Source organism: Narcine bancroftii, chromosome 6 (genome assembly GCF_036971445.1).
Source record: "Narcine bancroftii isolate sNarBan1 chromosome 6, sNarBan1.hap1, whole genome shotgun sequence".
NCBI classification, from domain to species: domain Eukaryota; kingdom Metazoa; phylum Chordata; class Chondrichthyes; order Torpediniformes; family Narcinidae; genus Narcine; species Narcine bancroftii.
Window position 1 is genome coordinate 162114891 of NC_091474.1, and position 17123 is coordinate 162132013.

Consider the following 17123-nt stretch of genomic DNA (forward strand, 5'->3'; position numbering starts at 1 on the left):
CTCCAAAACCAGTGAAATAACTGGGCATGTCCTTCAAGAATAATGTCAGTGGATAAACCATGATGTAGAACAAGGTTAGACAACCTTAAGTGGAAATGAAATTGCAAGAACAAAGCTTCCTGTGCACATCTGATATCTAACTCCACACCATTCATCTGTATCTGTGAATGAGATTATTTTTTCAATTTGGAACTAAGGCATTTTTAAACATTGGATTTACAGGCATTCAAAGCTTGCTTTGATTATTCCAACTAATTTTCTTAGAGATGAATTTAGACAGCGAAAAATGGAAATCTTGATATCATCAGTTTGGCTTATTCTTTAATGCACATTGCAGGGATAATAACACAATTTTGTAACACTGCTATCCACAATTTTCTTCTCAGATAATATAAACAATGTATGTAGGGTCAGAGAATTATGAAGCACCCACCATCAAGCACTCATTCACCCTAATCCTATTTTTCCTCTTACATCCCCATCAATTGCCACCCCACCTCCCCCTGATTCTCCAGGCACCCTTCTATGCTCGAAGAATTTACGGTCACCAAGTAACCTCCAAACTGGCATGTCTTTTGGGTGTGAGAGGAAACTAGACCAGGAGTCACAGAAAAAAAATGTGTAAACAAGGAAAAATGTGCAAACTCCACACAAACTCCATGGGAGATTAGAATAGGATGCAGGTTGCTAGAATCATGAAGCAGTAGCCCAACGAGCTGTGCCACTGTGCTGGCCCTGCCTGCAATAATTCAGATGAAGTCTTATTGAATGCTCTCCCTGTCCCCCTTCTCCACTCACTTAACCTAGCACCTCACTTTGTAGAACTGAGCATAAGAATATTACATTTGTCTTCCTAATGGCTTGCCATACCTGAAAGATCCCATTCTGCATCTCATCAACCTGCATGCTAAAACTATTTTGTTATTATGTTTAACAACTATGACATCATTTTAAGGATTACTGAGCAGGGTAGGCAATGAGAAACTAGTGAGGTTAGAATATCAGGATTCTCAATGATCATCTAAACACAAGGACAGCATGGTTAGCGCAATGCTGTTACAGTGGCAGCAATTGGGATGAGGGTTCAAATCCCACACTGTTAGGAGTTTGTAAGTTCTCCCCGTGTCTGCATGGGTTTCCCCAGGGGCTCTGGTTTTCTCCCACCGTCCAAAACATACAGGGAATATAATTGGGCAGAATGGACTCAAGGACCGAAATTACCTGTTACCCTGCTGTACGTCTAAATTTTTAAAAAAATTATAAAAAAGTTTTCACAAAGTAAATTAACACATGGGTGGGGTTAATATATTAGCAAAGAAAGACAATTGGTTAAAGAAAAACAAACAAGCAATTAATTGGTCTATTTTATTTTAAATGGAAGACTGTTATTGGGGGGTGTAATTGGATTATTACCAACACCTCAGCTATCAATAATATATACAAATGACTTGGATGGAAAATATATCAGATGCCACGCATCCAATATACTAATGCAAAGTCAACTGTGATATGGATGAAAGGGAGGGGCCAGAGAGTGGTAGTGGATAATTGTCTGTCAGGTTGGAGGCCGGTGACCAGTGGTGTGCCTCAAGGATCTGTATTGGGCCCATTGTTGTTCGTTATATACATTAATGATCTAGATGATGGGGTGGTGAATTGGATTAGTAAATATGCAGACGATACTAAGATAGGTGGAATAGTGGATAATGAAGAAGGTTTTCAAGGATTGCAGAGGGATTTGGGCTGCTTAGAAAAGTGGGCTGAAAAATGGCAGATGGAATTTAATGCTGATAAGTGTGAGGTGCTTCATTTTGGTAAGAAGAATCAGAATAGGACATACGTGGTAAATGGGAGAGCATTGAGGAATACAGAAGAGCAGAAAGATTTAGGAGTAACGGTACATCGTTCCCTGAAGGTAGAAACTCATGTGAATAGGGTGGTGAAGAAGGCTTTTAGTATGCTGGCCTTTATCAATCATTGCATGGAATATAGGAGTTGGGAGGTGATGTTGAGATTGTATAAGACGTTGGTGCGGCCTAATTTGGAGTTCTGTGTGCAGTTCTGGTCGCCTAATTATAGGAAGGATATAAACAGAGTGGAGAGAGTGCAGAGAAGGTTTACCAGAATGTTGCCTGGGTTTAAGCATCTGGAGTATGGGGAGAGATTGGACAGATTGGGTCTTTATTCTTTGGAGCATAGAAGGTTGAGAGGGGATTTGATAGAAGTATTTAAGATTATGAAAGGGATAGACAGAATGGATGTGGATAGACTATTTCCGTTAAGAGGAGGAAAGTTTAAAACAAGAGGACATGAGTTAAGAATTAAGGGGCAGAGGTTTAGAGGTAACATGAGGGGGAACTTCTTTACTCAGAGAGTGGTAGCTGTGTGGAATGATCTTCCGGGAGAAATAGTGGCGGCAGAGTCAATTGTATTATTTAAGAAAAGGTTGGACAGGTATATGGATGAGAAGAAGATGGAGGGTTATGGGCATTGTGCAGGGAGGTGGGACTAGAAAGGGGTGTTTGGTTCGGTGCGGACTAGAAGGGCCTAATGGCCTGTTTCCGTGCTGTAATTGTTATGTTATGTTATGTTATAGTTTTAGCAAGCAAAGAAGGTTTACAGAGAGAGTCACCAAGGGAGAAAAGAAGAACTAATGGACTTTGGCATGAGAAACAGAAATGATCAGCACCTGTTTATATTATGGTTCAGAGCTGCAGAAAGTAAACATTCAGGTATGACAAGCAATCAGGAAGATAAATGACAGGTTTGATTTGTTGCAAGGAGGTTGGAATACAAAATGAATTAGCTTTGTACAAATTTAATGAGGTTATTACCAAATGATACAGATATTTTCCATGAATAGATAAGGGAATGGTGTGAAACTCACCTGTGTTATTACATGCAGATTTGTGAGCAAGGGAGAGATTGATGTCTTGACAGTAAAGGAATGAAAGGGCTTGCAGATAAATTGGGCGTGGGGGTGAAGTGGGCTTGATGCACAAGGCATCGAGTGATATTTTGATTGCCATGTTAGACTAGAAGAGAAGATTAATGAGGCTATTTCTGCTTCTATTTAACTTTCTATGTCCTCAATATTCTTTAAGATACATAATTTAGTCAAAGGCAGTTTGGAATGATAGAAGTGGTAGAGGATTGTCAGAAATAAGTAGTCATCTTTAGAAACTGGACTTTTGAACGAGTATCAGGTGAAATGCCACATTGAAATTTGTTGATCATTGGTTTAAGAAAAAGGAGGCAGGATTTGTTGCTTACGATTGTTACACAGACTCAATAACGATCAATTGGAACTAATGTTGAGAACACTGCTGCCTTATCTCATGTTATATACATCATGTGCTTATATGAATGTATTATATGTTTAGTCATAAATAAAAGGAATATTAAATGGTAAAAAATTTATTTTTTTAAAGTGCGAGCATAAAATTATAAAAAGCATTATGTTTCAAGATGTTACACTATATGCATGCCAGTTAAAATTTATTTAGTTATGCCAAATCCACATTGGATAATTTTAGGGTACTTGGTTAAAGGTTGCACAGATTTAACAACAAAATTAATTCAAGATTGATCAACTAGAGTAAAATTCTAAAATAATTCATTATTACATCAATGTAATTGTGTGTTCATCGTATTTAAGCAATATTAACCAAATGATAATTGGCTCTGTTTTTCTCCTCAAATGCTACGTTTTCTGCTGAGCATTTACAGAATTTTGTTTGTAATTCATAAAAATCCATCACATTAATCACTTCAATACATCAAGAAATATTTTCATATATATATTATAAAACAATCAGATTCCATGTTTTGCATGCTGAAGTCCTTTATTCTGGTGTGCACATTTTTAATGAATTGTTACATTAAGAAGCCCTGTGGGATGTTGGGCTTCATTAACAGGGGGCATTGAGTTCAGGAGTTGAGAGGTACAAATGTCTGGTGAGACCATACTTTGAGTATTGTGTTCAGTTCTGGTTACCTCATTATAGGAAGGATGTGGAAGCTATGGAAAGGGTACAGAGGATGATGCCTGGATTGGAAAATAACAGAGCTGGAACTTTTCTCTTTGGAGAAGGATGAGAGGAGACTTGACAGAGGTCTACAAGATTATGAGAAGGAGAGATAGGGTGGACAGCTGATACCTGTTTCCCAGGGCAGGAAAAGCAAACACCAGAGGATACGAGTACAAAGTGAAGGGAGGGAAGTTTACAGGAGACATCAGGGGTAAGTTTTTTTTTAAACACAGAGATTTGTCAGTGCCTGGAATGCCTTGCCAGGGATGGTGGTGGTGGCTGAAACATTAGGGGCATATAACAGGCACATCAGTTACTGAATAATAGACAGGCACATGAATGGAAGAAAAATAGGTTATGGGGTAGGAAAGTCTAGTCTTTTTTTAAAGGAATATATGATCGGCACAACATTGATGGCTGAAGGGCTTGTACTTGTCTGTAGTATTACATGATATATAGGTGAGTTTGGGCAGAAACCTGAGCCACTCCAGAAAACCAGGAACATCTGAGCACAGTATGTACCAGGATTGCTGATCACAACCACAATAAAAAACTCTGTTTAAAAGGAGACACTTTGGGAACTCACTATGGAAAGGATGTCATATTAATGGATAAAAAGGATTAAAAAAAAGTTGGACAAAGAATTGTTTGTAATAAAGGAGGCAGATTGAATAGAATTCAATTTATTGAGAGATTTTAAGGTAGAATTAATTTCCATTGTTTTTTTTTTAAATGTGGTATTTAAATTTCCTTACATGCATCAGAGTCCAAGTAACATCTAAAATACATCTTAAATCAACAATACATGCTGTTATATACCCCATAACCTCTTTGACCCCATGCCCCCAAATAATAACCCCAAAGACCAGAAAAAGAGAGAGAAAAAGACAGATAAAAAGATATAAAAGAGAAGAAAAAAAAAGAAAGAAACTTAACAGGTAACTAAAATGTCGATACATTCAATCACCTTTTGCCTTTACATTATTAATCTTATACTAATTCCTAGGAGTTGATAAGGTTCTCTGAGGTTCAGGGGACACCTTTCATAAACTAATACCTATAATGTGTAAATATCAGCACCAAATCTTTGAAAAAAGCGCCATATTTATTTCTTAAATTATATGTAATTTTCTAAAGAGGTATACAACTATGCATTTCAGCATGCCATCTGTCCATTCCCAAATGAGAATCTGATTTCCATATCACTGCTATATATTTTCTTAAGACTGCCAATGCAATTGTCACAAATTCCATTTGAAACAAATAAAGTTTTAGTTTTGGCTTTATTCCTGATATATTAACTAATAAAAAAAGCATTTGATCTTGAGGAAATTTAAGTTTGGTAACCCCATTCTAAAAATGCTCCAAATTCTACCCAAATTAGTCTCAATTTTGGATATGACCATGTGGAATGTAAAAAAAAAGTACCTATCTCTTGATGAGATCTGAAACATTTATCTGAAAAATCTGATTTCAGTTTATTTAATTTCAGTGGGGTAAGATATAATTGATGTAAAAAGATTATATTGAACCAATCTATATCTGAGATTTATTCTATTTATCACTGTCATGACACTATTCCAACAAATTTTTCTCCCCAATACTAACATTTAAATCAGTTTCCCATCTCTGTTCAGATCTATGTTTTCTTATTCCTTTTTGCAACAATATATGTACATAGCTGAAATTAACTTCTTAATAGATTTATTACAATCAAACTCTGTGTCTCTCTAATCTCCATTAATTGTGAAAGGAGCAGCCAACTATCTCTGATCATCCAAATTTAATTTAGGTAAATTAACTTGAGATAAAAAAAATTATCTATTTTATTATTATATTTAAAATACTTTGATTGATATGACTTTAAGTAAAATTGTCATTAATTTCTTGAGGTTTATAAAAAATTAAATTTGAATCATTTGTAGTTGCAATAATTGTTCTGGATAGTTGTTCTGTCTTTATTGGCATGCAAGAACCTTATGTGCTCTTTCATCTAATTCATAATACCTCTGTTTAGTTCTCATTACCACTTTCTCTATTCTATATGTTTGTAAAGTATTATAGTGAAGCTTTTTTTTTTATAAGAAATCATCTTTTATCCTCAATAACCTGGCTCTAAATTTGTCATCTGTATCACCAATTGTTCTACTTATTTCATATCATTCTTAATTTTAGAAGTATAACTTATTATTTGACCATGTAAATATGCCTTCATCACATCCCATAAAGTAAATTTATTTATAACTTATTTAGAGATAGTTGCAAAAAAGATTCTTATCCATCTTCTAATAAATTCACAAAAATCTTTCCTTTTTAATTCCTCAGAGTTAAACCTCCATCTATAAACAGATTCTTCTCTATCCACCATTGTTGTTGCCATTAACAAGGGAGAATGGTCATATATAATTCTTGCCTTATAAACTGTTTACTGTATTCTACCTTGAAGTTGTGCAGATATCAAAAATGATCAGGATCATTTCAGCAACTCTTGTAGATCATCTTCAATACTTGGTAGTGGGCTTCTCCAGAAATGAAAGGATTCAAATTCTGATAAATCAGCTTCTTGTGACTCATTGGAATGGCTTGTTCTAGCAGGATAGCACAGCTCCTCTGAACTTAAAGGAAGTATACAATCTCCTTTATAGAATATGAATCATGTCAACTGGAATAAAAAGAATAGTCTCTTTCTCTTGGATGAAGTCTTCTCCAAGCATCTACCAAGTTTAAATCTTTCATCAATGACAATGTAGCTTTGGCTGCTTTTGTCCTTACCATAGCTTTTGTTGACCTTTCTAAAATTGGATCCAAACAAAATTTAAAGTCTCCACTTATTAATATATTCTCAATAGCATTTGTCAAATTCAAAAAAGTTTCTTGTATAAATTTGTCATCTACATTCAGTGCATTCATAAGTGTCCAATACTCTGAAAAAAATTTGACATTGTATCAAAATTTATCTCCCTGCAGCATAAGTAGTTCCATTTAGAATTTCCATTGGTGATGAAGAGTCTTTGATCTGAAATGTTAAATGTTTCCCTTTCCAGATTGTTGCCTGACTTGATCTGTTTTTGTCCCAGTGCTAATGGATTAGAAATGTGAGGTAATGATTTATCTCTATGAGAAGAATCAATGTTGAGGAGAATTATTTTCTTTTACTTAAAGAGTTCTGTTAGTTCATGCAATGCTTGCAAAAATAATTGTTGACATTGAATGCAGAAGGCCCTGCACTTGGGAAAAAGGCACAGCAATGGGATAAAATTAATAGATATTCCAGATATCTGGCACAGCAATGAAGGACCAAATGACCTCCTTCTATGCTGTGTAATTCTATCTTTAAAAAAATCTACTGTTAATAATGAACTTGCTCGTGCATTTTATGATGCATCAAGGGAACATGAGCTGATTAAAGAATACAGCTTGGGCTTATGCATTAATCATCTCTATTGCCTATTCCAGCAGGAAATATACTACAGCATTCATGGTAAGTGAATTAATATGTTATTTAGCAGAATCCAAGATTTGAGTCAGCCACTCTATCATTAATTTGTGGCTGAGAGTTTGAGAACAATCTTGAATTAACAAAATCAACATTTGAAAGTTTAAAGCAATATTTACTTTATAAATATTATCACACATTCCTGTCAAAAAAACCTGAGACTCAAAGTTAGCTTCTAAAAACAAAAATTGAAATCTTGATTATTAGAAAAGAAAGCACTCAAATGAAATATTGAAAATATATTTTTTAAAGTTTAACTTCAGTTGTGTATTAATGACCTCAGTTAGTGGTAAGGGACCTAGACAGATGAATAGACTCAGAGTTTTTTAGCTCCTGCTTTAATCAGCTCTCAATCCTTTATTTCAGCATAAACCACAGGGGTCACAAGAATCATCTAATTTTATGACTGTTGATCATTCATATTGTTACATAATTTGACAAGATGAAATTCCAGGCTGTGTTCAACAGAAAAGAACATGATCATTTTGTTCCTACCTTCACATTCTACAATAATCCCAACTAAAAAATCTTAACACTTTGTAGAAGAAAATATCTCATAACTCATGTTACAATAGTTGTTCTGTGTTGTTGTAAACAATGTTTTCTCATTGGAAGAGAACATTCTTTTCACAAATCTTTAATGCCATTAGTATTAAAATTAGTAAGACCTCCCTGGGCTATAAACCACCATGCACTGAAATCTAGGTTGGTAACCTAGTCTTTGAGTTTATCATCTCAGGAAACCACTATTTGGCTATTGCCAGCAGGAATTGGTTGGCTCGGATTCTATTTTCAGCTGATATTGTTTGTGCCTGGAAAAGATATCACACCAAGGGCTCCAGTACTGAATCTCTAACAAGGAAACATTATACTAGTATCACTATTCAACAAGTTGATAATTTTATCCAAATAAAAATAATATATATATTTAGATTCTTCATCCATCCTCTGGAAACCTTTGTCTCACTTCCAGAGCTGGTGCTTTTTTTTTTAAAACTCCCTTCATTTTTGGATTTCTTCTGTCCTTGTGTTTTTAAAGATAGCTTTGGAAGCGAGAGAAATGAAAACAGCTAAAAGTAATGTACGACAAACATCCCATTCAGGACCCGCCTTCTGTCATTTGTTGAAAGAACTTCACTTAAAGTGGTTAATGGTCTCACAATCTAACCACCAAGGAACCTCATTAGCCCTCCATGATTGATCAGTATTGAACCTGAACTGCACTTGGCAGAGGATCTACATTTATCTTCAAACATTTAAGCATAATTAGCCAGAATAAATAATCAACATAAAACCACACTGAAGAGTTGTATTTGGAATATCATCCTGGTAAAATTACTTGCACCTTTGAGAGTAGAATACAACCTTTTCCTCTCAGCATTGAATATTTCCATCTGCAGAACCTCTGACTGGAGGCTTCCAAATCTCTAAATGTGTCTAAGATGACTGAAACCCATACCATCTCATTGTAAAACTTCCCTTTGACATTGACTTTGGTTTCAGGAAGTGGTGCTCTCCTGTTTCACCTCTCTCCAAAGATCCTCTGGTACCTGTAATGGTAATGCATGGAAAGCTTCCTCTTCAGTCAAACAACTCTGCATTCCAAAACTTATTGAAATTCGCTTCAGTGCCTAGCAATGAACATTTCCATGTTGCCCATTTTATCTGCATATATAATCTCTCCACTAGTTTCATTCATATAATGATCAAATTTCACTTTATCTTTATCTAAAGAACATGGTTTGACCTGCTGAGTTTCTCCAGCATTATGTTTTTCCATCTGTGATTAATAGTCGTTACATTCTCAGAGCCACCCACTAATACATGGTCTACCATTTTCTTTCTCTAAATTTACATCAGCATTTTCATACAGCAACCGTAACTGGGTCTGTGGTGGGAAATGAACAAGCCAACAAGAGGGGTGAATCCTCATGCTCCGCAACCAGCTACACTTCTTGTCACATTGTAAGGTAGATGTCAGAACAGTTCCAGCATATTACAACTGTATTGGAATCAACCTACCAAGGTGGAAAGTTGGTCGGGTGTATGTGGTTTACAATAGTAGATTTACTTCAGCTAATTATCACCCTATCAGTCTACATTAGTTCATCAGAAAATTAGGGTGACATGGTTGGTGTAGCAGAAAGTGCAACACCTTTACAGTGTCAGTGATCGGGACCAGACTGAGGTTCGAATCTTGTGCTGTCTGAAAGGAGTTTGTACTTTCTCCCATGTCTCCATGGGTTTTCCCCAGGGGCTCCAGTTTCCTCCCACCATTCAAAGCATACCAGGGTTGTAGGTTAATGGGGTGTAAATTGGGAGGCACAGACTCATGGGCCAAAATAGCCTGTTACCATATTGTATGTCTAAATGTAATTTTTTTTAAAATTCAGAATTCTTGCCAACCTCCACCTCATTTCCCACCTACTCCCCACAATGCACACACCCTCTCCTATTCTTCTCTGCTGGTCCTGCATTTCTTCCTGTTTATTTATTAAACTAAAGGAGATTGATCTGTTTAGATCTTAGTTTTCAAGGAAGAACACAATTGAATTTTCCAGTCAATTACTTGTCTGAATTTGACATTTAGTAAATATTATCTGACCAGTGAAACAAATTCCAAGTTTTGAGATAGAGAGGGCCACACAGACAGCAGTAGAGAGAAACATGGGCACCAAATTAAATCAAAAGAAGTGCAATTGATTTTTCATCAAAGCTGAGTCTTTTAATTAAAGAGATGATAAAATTGAAAAATATTTTCCACAGAAAATAATTCTGTGTTAAAAAACACTGATCATGATCAAAAAAAATCAGCAGCTTTGTTAAAGTCCTCCTGCAGGAATCACAAATTGCTTGAAATGGGTCACTGAGAAAATTAAATTAATTTCTCAAAAGTTCAAAGCTTCCAAAAAAAGCTTCCAAAGTTTTGAAAGCTGAAGACAAACAATAACATGGTTCAATGAATAATCACTAAAACTGTGGGAAATATTGTGATATAGAATGGAAACCCTCCTTTTCAACAAACTCCCAATACAATTTGAAAATACTGCACATTATACTTACTGTGATTTAACACACACAAAATATCATACAATATAAATAAAAAGAGAAGTATAAAAACATCAAAAAAACTGCATTCATATAATTTTTTTTACCATATGACTCACTGGACATTTTCCAATGCGGATCGTGTCCTGAAGGGGTTCCTTTACAAGCTCTCACAAAATGCTGATATTTTGTCTGAAAGACCAGTTTCTGAATATTCTGTCCAAAGCTAGTCTTATTCTGCAACTCAGGATTAGATCATATGAATATTTTTCTGAGCATATCACTGGGAGTGGAGAGAGACCACAAACTGAATTGTAATTTCAGGCGTGAGCAAGTGAGTCATCACTGGTTGTTGACCAGTTCCCTTTTGCATTGAGGGAAATTAGAGAGCAATTGGTCTTCATCAGACAACATGACCCTCACTATGGTTACTGTGTTGTACTTCAGAACCTTTTCATTTGACTGATGGTAATCATTTGGTTTGCAAGCGAGGCAGAGCTTCAGCTGATTTAATTTCCAAAGCGACATTGGGCTGAAATGATCTGGCTGCCTTAAGTCAACCAATAAAATTTAATTGGGTATAATAACGTAAAATAATAGACCAGCACCTCAACCCCACATTTGTTACTATCTCTCTCTCTCTCTCTCTCTCTCTCTCTCTCTCTGAATGCTGCCTGATCTGCTGAGCATTCCCAGCATTTTGTTATTTCACTTGGACATCCTATGGCCTAACCCCAATCTTTAATTCACCAACCATTTTCCTGTATTTAGAATTTTAGCTCTGATGGAAATCAACCCTTTTAAATATTTCTTAAAAAGTCTAAGTTTAAAGCTGTATTTTTCTCTGTACCTTCACAACCAGAACAGAGATTGATAGAACACAGAGCTTTCCAAACATTGGAGGACAAGAACTATCCAACCTATTGCATTGCTAATCCAGCCCAGCAAATTGATTGTCTTTAGTCCTTAGGAAATAATTGCATTGTCAGTTTCAGTGGTATTCTACCCAACTTCCTCTGCATGGTTTTTTCTAAATGTATATTGGTAGAAAGATTGAACATTGAAAGGTAATTCCCTCTATAAAAAAATGGTCAGGGATTTCATAATGTGACAGAATCCCTATTTGTCAGTAGCAAACACAGTCATCTCCACAAAATATATTTACTTCATAGCATTGCATTCTCAGTGGTTGTTGCTGTGACCTATTAATTCCTTTTGATTACAATTTCCACAGTGCATGGATTGACTCCATTTGTGGTTGAAAAGGGGTTTGTAATTGGAAGGAATGAGCTGTTTTACAAATCATCAACAAGCCATATAATTAAGAAGCATTGGAGGTTATCACAGAGTTAAAATTAATTCCACATATATTAGCCTTGCTTTTTTTATATTAGTAATTAATGATTCTAAATGGCTTGTTTATTTTTTAAAAATACAATTCACCAACATTTCCACTCAGACTGTGCCAAACTGCGTTATTTTAAAGATATATTTCCTGAAAGAGTTGTAATTACAAAAAAATTCAAGAATTAGCTCACATGGCATCATGCTTTTCAGCAGTTGCATTTTAAATGAGAAATAAAATATTGTTTAAAAAAATAAAGTAGAGTCTACATCATGAGGCTGCAAGTTTCATGTCATGTCCAGAGGCCCGTGTCTGCTCAGTTATCTGCACAAGTACAGGTACAATGACTCCTAGAATTTTCAATGGCAACTGCGTCCCCAGTGAGGTTTTCTGACCACTTGCATAGTGAAAAGTTTTCACAGAGCCTGTGAAGCCTGGTTCAGCCTGACTCAAGCAGAACTTCCCAAACAAATTACAGGGAATCCCCATTAAAAATAGGTTGCTCACTTAGGTCCTAGTACTTTCATAGACATACTGTAAATCTTGATCCTATCCTCCAGCTTATGTCATTCCCCGAACACTATCAATTAAATCCATGACCTTCAATATCCCATTATCTAATTGCCTCCCGTACATCAACACCAGATCTATTTCATACCTCCTCAGAACTAGTTCCAGCTCCAAACTAGAGCTTGGGGAGAAGCATGGGTAAAACTAAGCAATGCTTTTAGAAGGAATAAGCAATGACAGATGGTGTGTCCCTTTGTAAATATTCTGACAACTGTGCAAACTGTGTTATTTAGTTTGTGACTTGTCCAGAGGGAGATGTAGGCTCAATATTTGGACAACTTTCCAGTGGTGACAGCTATAACATGACAACCTAAATTTTGCATTCAGTGCCTGACTGATGAAGCTGAGTGTGATAAATGTCTTCTTCACCACCCTGTCTACCTGCATTACCATTCTCAAGGAACCATATACAGTACCTGTACCACTGGGCCTTTCTGTCCATGGCTTACCATTCTCAAGGAACCATATACAGTACCTGTACCACTGGGCCTCTCTGTCCATGGCTTACCATTATCTATGTAAGTTCTTTCCAGATTTGACTTAGCAAATCGCAACAACCTCACCCTTATGCAAATCAAACTCCATCTGCCACTCCTCAGCCAACTAACTCAATTGATCAAGATTCAATTGTAATTTTTTTACAACCTTCCTCATTGTCCACTCTATCAACAAGTTGAGTGCTATCCACAGATTTACCAACCATGCCACCTACATTTTCATCTAGACCAGATAATGTCATCTGCAATTGACACATTGGGACTTCAGCAACCAGGCATTAGGGATATGCATACTCAATTTAATAAGCTTTGTTTAAAATAAAAAATATCCTTGAAGCCAATGTAAATTTATAAATGGCACATTTACAAAATTGAAAAAAATGTATCTTCACAATATCAGCTGTTTGACTTTCCCGAAAGTTCAAATTTAAAGTAGTCCATCGGGGTCACATGTCCAAAGTCAAGCTATCTCGTTTTTATGTGGATGTATCTCCTTGTTGTGATAAATGCAACCTAATTGATTCATATGTTTTGGACATGCCAGAGTCCTGAGAAATATTGGAACGAAATATTTCAAACTTTCTCTGTACTTTTTAAAAGTTAATTTTCAACCTAATCCCTGAACTGCTTTATTTGGTATTGTTGGAGAAAGTGACACAAATTTAATGGCATCTGAACTGCATGTATTAGCTTTTATTTATCACTCTGATAGGAATTCTGTATTTCTTTTTTTTTGGCCAAACAGCTTCTTTCTTGGTAGTGGGTTTAGATTTTCCTTTGTTTTTAATAATAAAATAATAAAATATCAATACTGTGATGGTGCGTATCTCTCACCACACCAGCGGGGCAGCCGCAGTAAGATGGCGCCGTCGGGGGTATCTCAGTGCCTCGTGGTTCAGACCACAGCGTGCACTTCAGGCAGCCTTTAAAGGGCACGCGCAAAGTTCAAATAAATCAGATCAACTGAAACCCCTCAGCGTCCTGTGGTGTGTTTCAGAATTGGTAGCTACCGCTACATTGATGATTCCAGCAAGTCCAGATGTTTTTATGGCCTCCCGACATGGATTCAGCAGCAGTCAATGCGGTCGTGGTGAAACTTCGCCCCCCCCCCCACCCCCTTTCTGGATACATCACCCATGCACTTGGTTTGGGTAGGCGGAAGTGCAGTTTCACCTCAGACTAATCACCAGAGGCCACGATATTTTACTATATTGTAAGCACCCTCAATCAAGAAACCGCTGCCAGGGTGGATGACCTGATCCACAACCCACCGGAGGAAGGTAAATTCCTCACCATCAGAAACCTCCTCCTTGGCACTTTCGTCTCTCCCATCGACAGCGCATCAACAGCGTGCCGCCAGGCTCCTGCACCTGGACGGCCTGGGCGACAGAACCCCATCCGCCCTCATGAATGAGATGCTCGAACTGGCAGAAGGCCACAAACTCTGCCTAATGTTTGAGCAAGCCTTCCTCGAGCAGATGCCAGAAGACATCCATCTCCTGCTGGCAGGCAAGGACTTCTCAGATCCACGGAGAGTCGCAGCCCGCGCGGAGAAAACGAGGATGCCCTCAGTCAGATCACCCAGCCAACTGCATGTGCCCCCCAAGCACAAGCTGAAAGAGCCCCACACCACCTGGTGCTTCTACTATCAACACTGGGGGGGGCTCAAGCCCGCAAGAGCAGGCAGCCCTGCTCATTTCAGGGAAACAGTGGCCAGCCGCTGTTGATGGCTGCGACGGCTGGCCATACTAACAGACTCCTGCCTGTAACTGATAGATCAGCAGCTGACGTTTCCTGGTGGACACCGGAGCCGAGCTGAGTGTGCTTCCTCCACACACCCTCGAGACCAGCACCCGAATACAAGGCCCCACGCTACGAGTGGCCAACGGATCCACGATCAAGACCTTTGGCATGCGCAGCATCCAGATTCAGGTTGGCAAAGATAAATTTCGCTGGAGGTTCATGCTGCCCACGGTGGGCACGCAGCTTGTTGGTTGACATAAAAGGCAAACGTTTAGTGCATGCCCGCACTTTTCAAACTGTCTGCCTCGATTCCACAGGCATGTGTGACCTGGGGATAGCTACCCTCAGTGCTCCCAAAGACGAATTTACCCGCATATATAACAAATTCCCCACCATCCTGCGGCCTCAGTTCTCCTCCGCCATGCCCCAACACAGCATCCGCCACCACATCCCGACCCAGGCCCCCCCCATGCCAAAGCCAGGTGGCTGCCCCCTGAGAAGCTACAACTGGTGAAGAAGGAATTCTCCTGACTACAAGAGCTGGGGATCATCCACAAGTCAGATAGCCCTTGGGCATCCCCCCCTCCACATGGTCCCAAAGGCCTCTGGGGGTTGGCGCCAATGTGGAGACTACCTTCGTTTAAACAACGCGACACACTGGACCGATACCCCATCCCACACATACAAGACTTTAAGGTCAACTTGCACAGCGCCAAAATTTTCTCAAAGGTTGATCTGTTACGGCGTTTCCATCAAATCCCAGTCCATCCTGACGATATTGACAAAACTACTATCATCACCCACTTTGGCCTATTCAAGTTTCTGTGGATGCCCTTTGGCCTTAAAAATGCGGCCCAGACTTTCCAACGGTTAATGGACTCAATGGACAGAGATCTGGATTTCGTGTTTATTTACCTTGACAATATCCTCATCGCCAGTCAGGACCACAATGAACAAAAAGTCCATCTCCGCGCACTATTTGCCTGCCTGTCAGAATTAGGGCTCACTGTCAACGTGGACAAATGACAGTTCGGCAAAGAGTCCTTGCAGTTCCTGGGCCACCCCATCTCCGTGGATGGGGCTGCCCCATCATCGGAAAAGCTCGCGGCCGTATGCCAGTTCCCAACATCCAACACCCTCAAGGGTCTATAAGAATTCACCGGGATGGTCAATTTCTACCACTATTTCATCCCGGGGGCAACTTGCATCATTCAACTGTTGTTCACATTAATTGCCACCAAAAATAAGACCCTCGAGTGGATGAAAGAGGCCAAAACAGCCTTTGCCACGATAAAAGACAGCCTGACAAGAGCCACCCTACTGGCCCACCCGCGGCTTGATGCCCACACTGCTCTCTCAGTGGACACTTCAGCCACGGCCATCGGGGGCATCCTAGAGCAATTGGTGAACGACAGTGGTGCCCACTTGCATTCTTCAGCAAGCACCTCCGCCCTCCTGAACTTAAGTACAGCGCCTTCAACAGGGAGCTCCTGGCCCTGTACCTTTCCATCAGGCACTTTTGGTACTTCCTGGAGGGCAGTCCATTCAAGGTGTTCACTGACAACAAGCCACTCACCCAAGCCCTCACCATGGCCAAAGACCCCTGGTTGGCATGCCAGCAGCAACACTTGTCCTATGTCTTGGAATTCACTACCAACATCCAACACTGGGCGGGTAAGGACACTGTCATTACCAATGCACTCTCATGGGATACGATCCACAACCTGTCCCCTGGCCTGGTTTACGCCCAACTAGTGCAGGTGCAGAAAGGGTACGAAGAAATGCAGGATTTCCGCTCCGCCATATGGGCCTCTGCCTCAAGAATCTGAAGCTACCAGTCAGCGACGTCTCCACTGGCTTGCCACACCTGGTAGTCCCACCGCAATGGAGGCTGCAGGCCTCTGTGCGCATGATGGCAGAGCGTTTCGTGTGGCACAGCCTCAAGAAGCAAGTGGCCCATATGGTGAGGAACTGCACACAGTGCCAAACATTTAACGTCCAGTGCCATGTTAAAGCTCCGGTGCAGCAATTCGATCCCCGGCCAAGGGATTTGAGCACATTCATATTGATATTGTGGGCCCCCTACTGGTGTCCAGCGATGCCCGCTACTTATTGACTGTAGTCAACCGCACGACGAGGTGGCCAGAAGCCATCCTGCTAAAAGACACTTCTGCCGAATCCTGTGCCAGAACCTTGCTTGCCCACTGGATCACTAAGTTTGGCGTCCCAGCGCACATGACAAGCGACAGGGCGCCCAGTTCACATCTGCCCTCTGGTCGCAGCTGGTGAACTTCCTGGGGATTAAGCTTCATCATACTACTGCTTATCATCCCCAGCCCAACAGACTCGTAGAGTGCTTCCACCAGCACCTCAAGTTGGCTCTCATAGTGCAT

At 39.3% G+C, this 17123-nt stretch overlaps 1 long non-coding RNA gene across 2 annotated transcripts in view; it reads left to right on the forward strand.

The window, feature by feature from the left end:
* The window catches only part of LOC138736668 (uncharacterized), a 74054-nt gene that overhangs the window by 18711 nt on the left and 38220 nt on the right, over nucleotides 1-17123 (forward strand). The gene's annotated exons all lie outside the window — the stretch shown is intronic.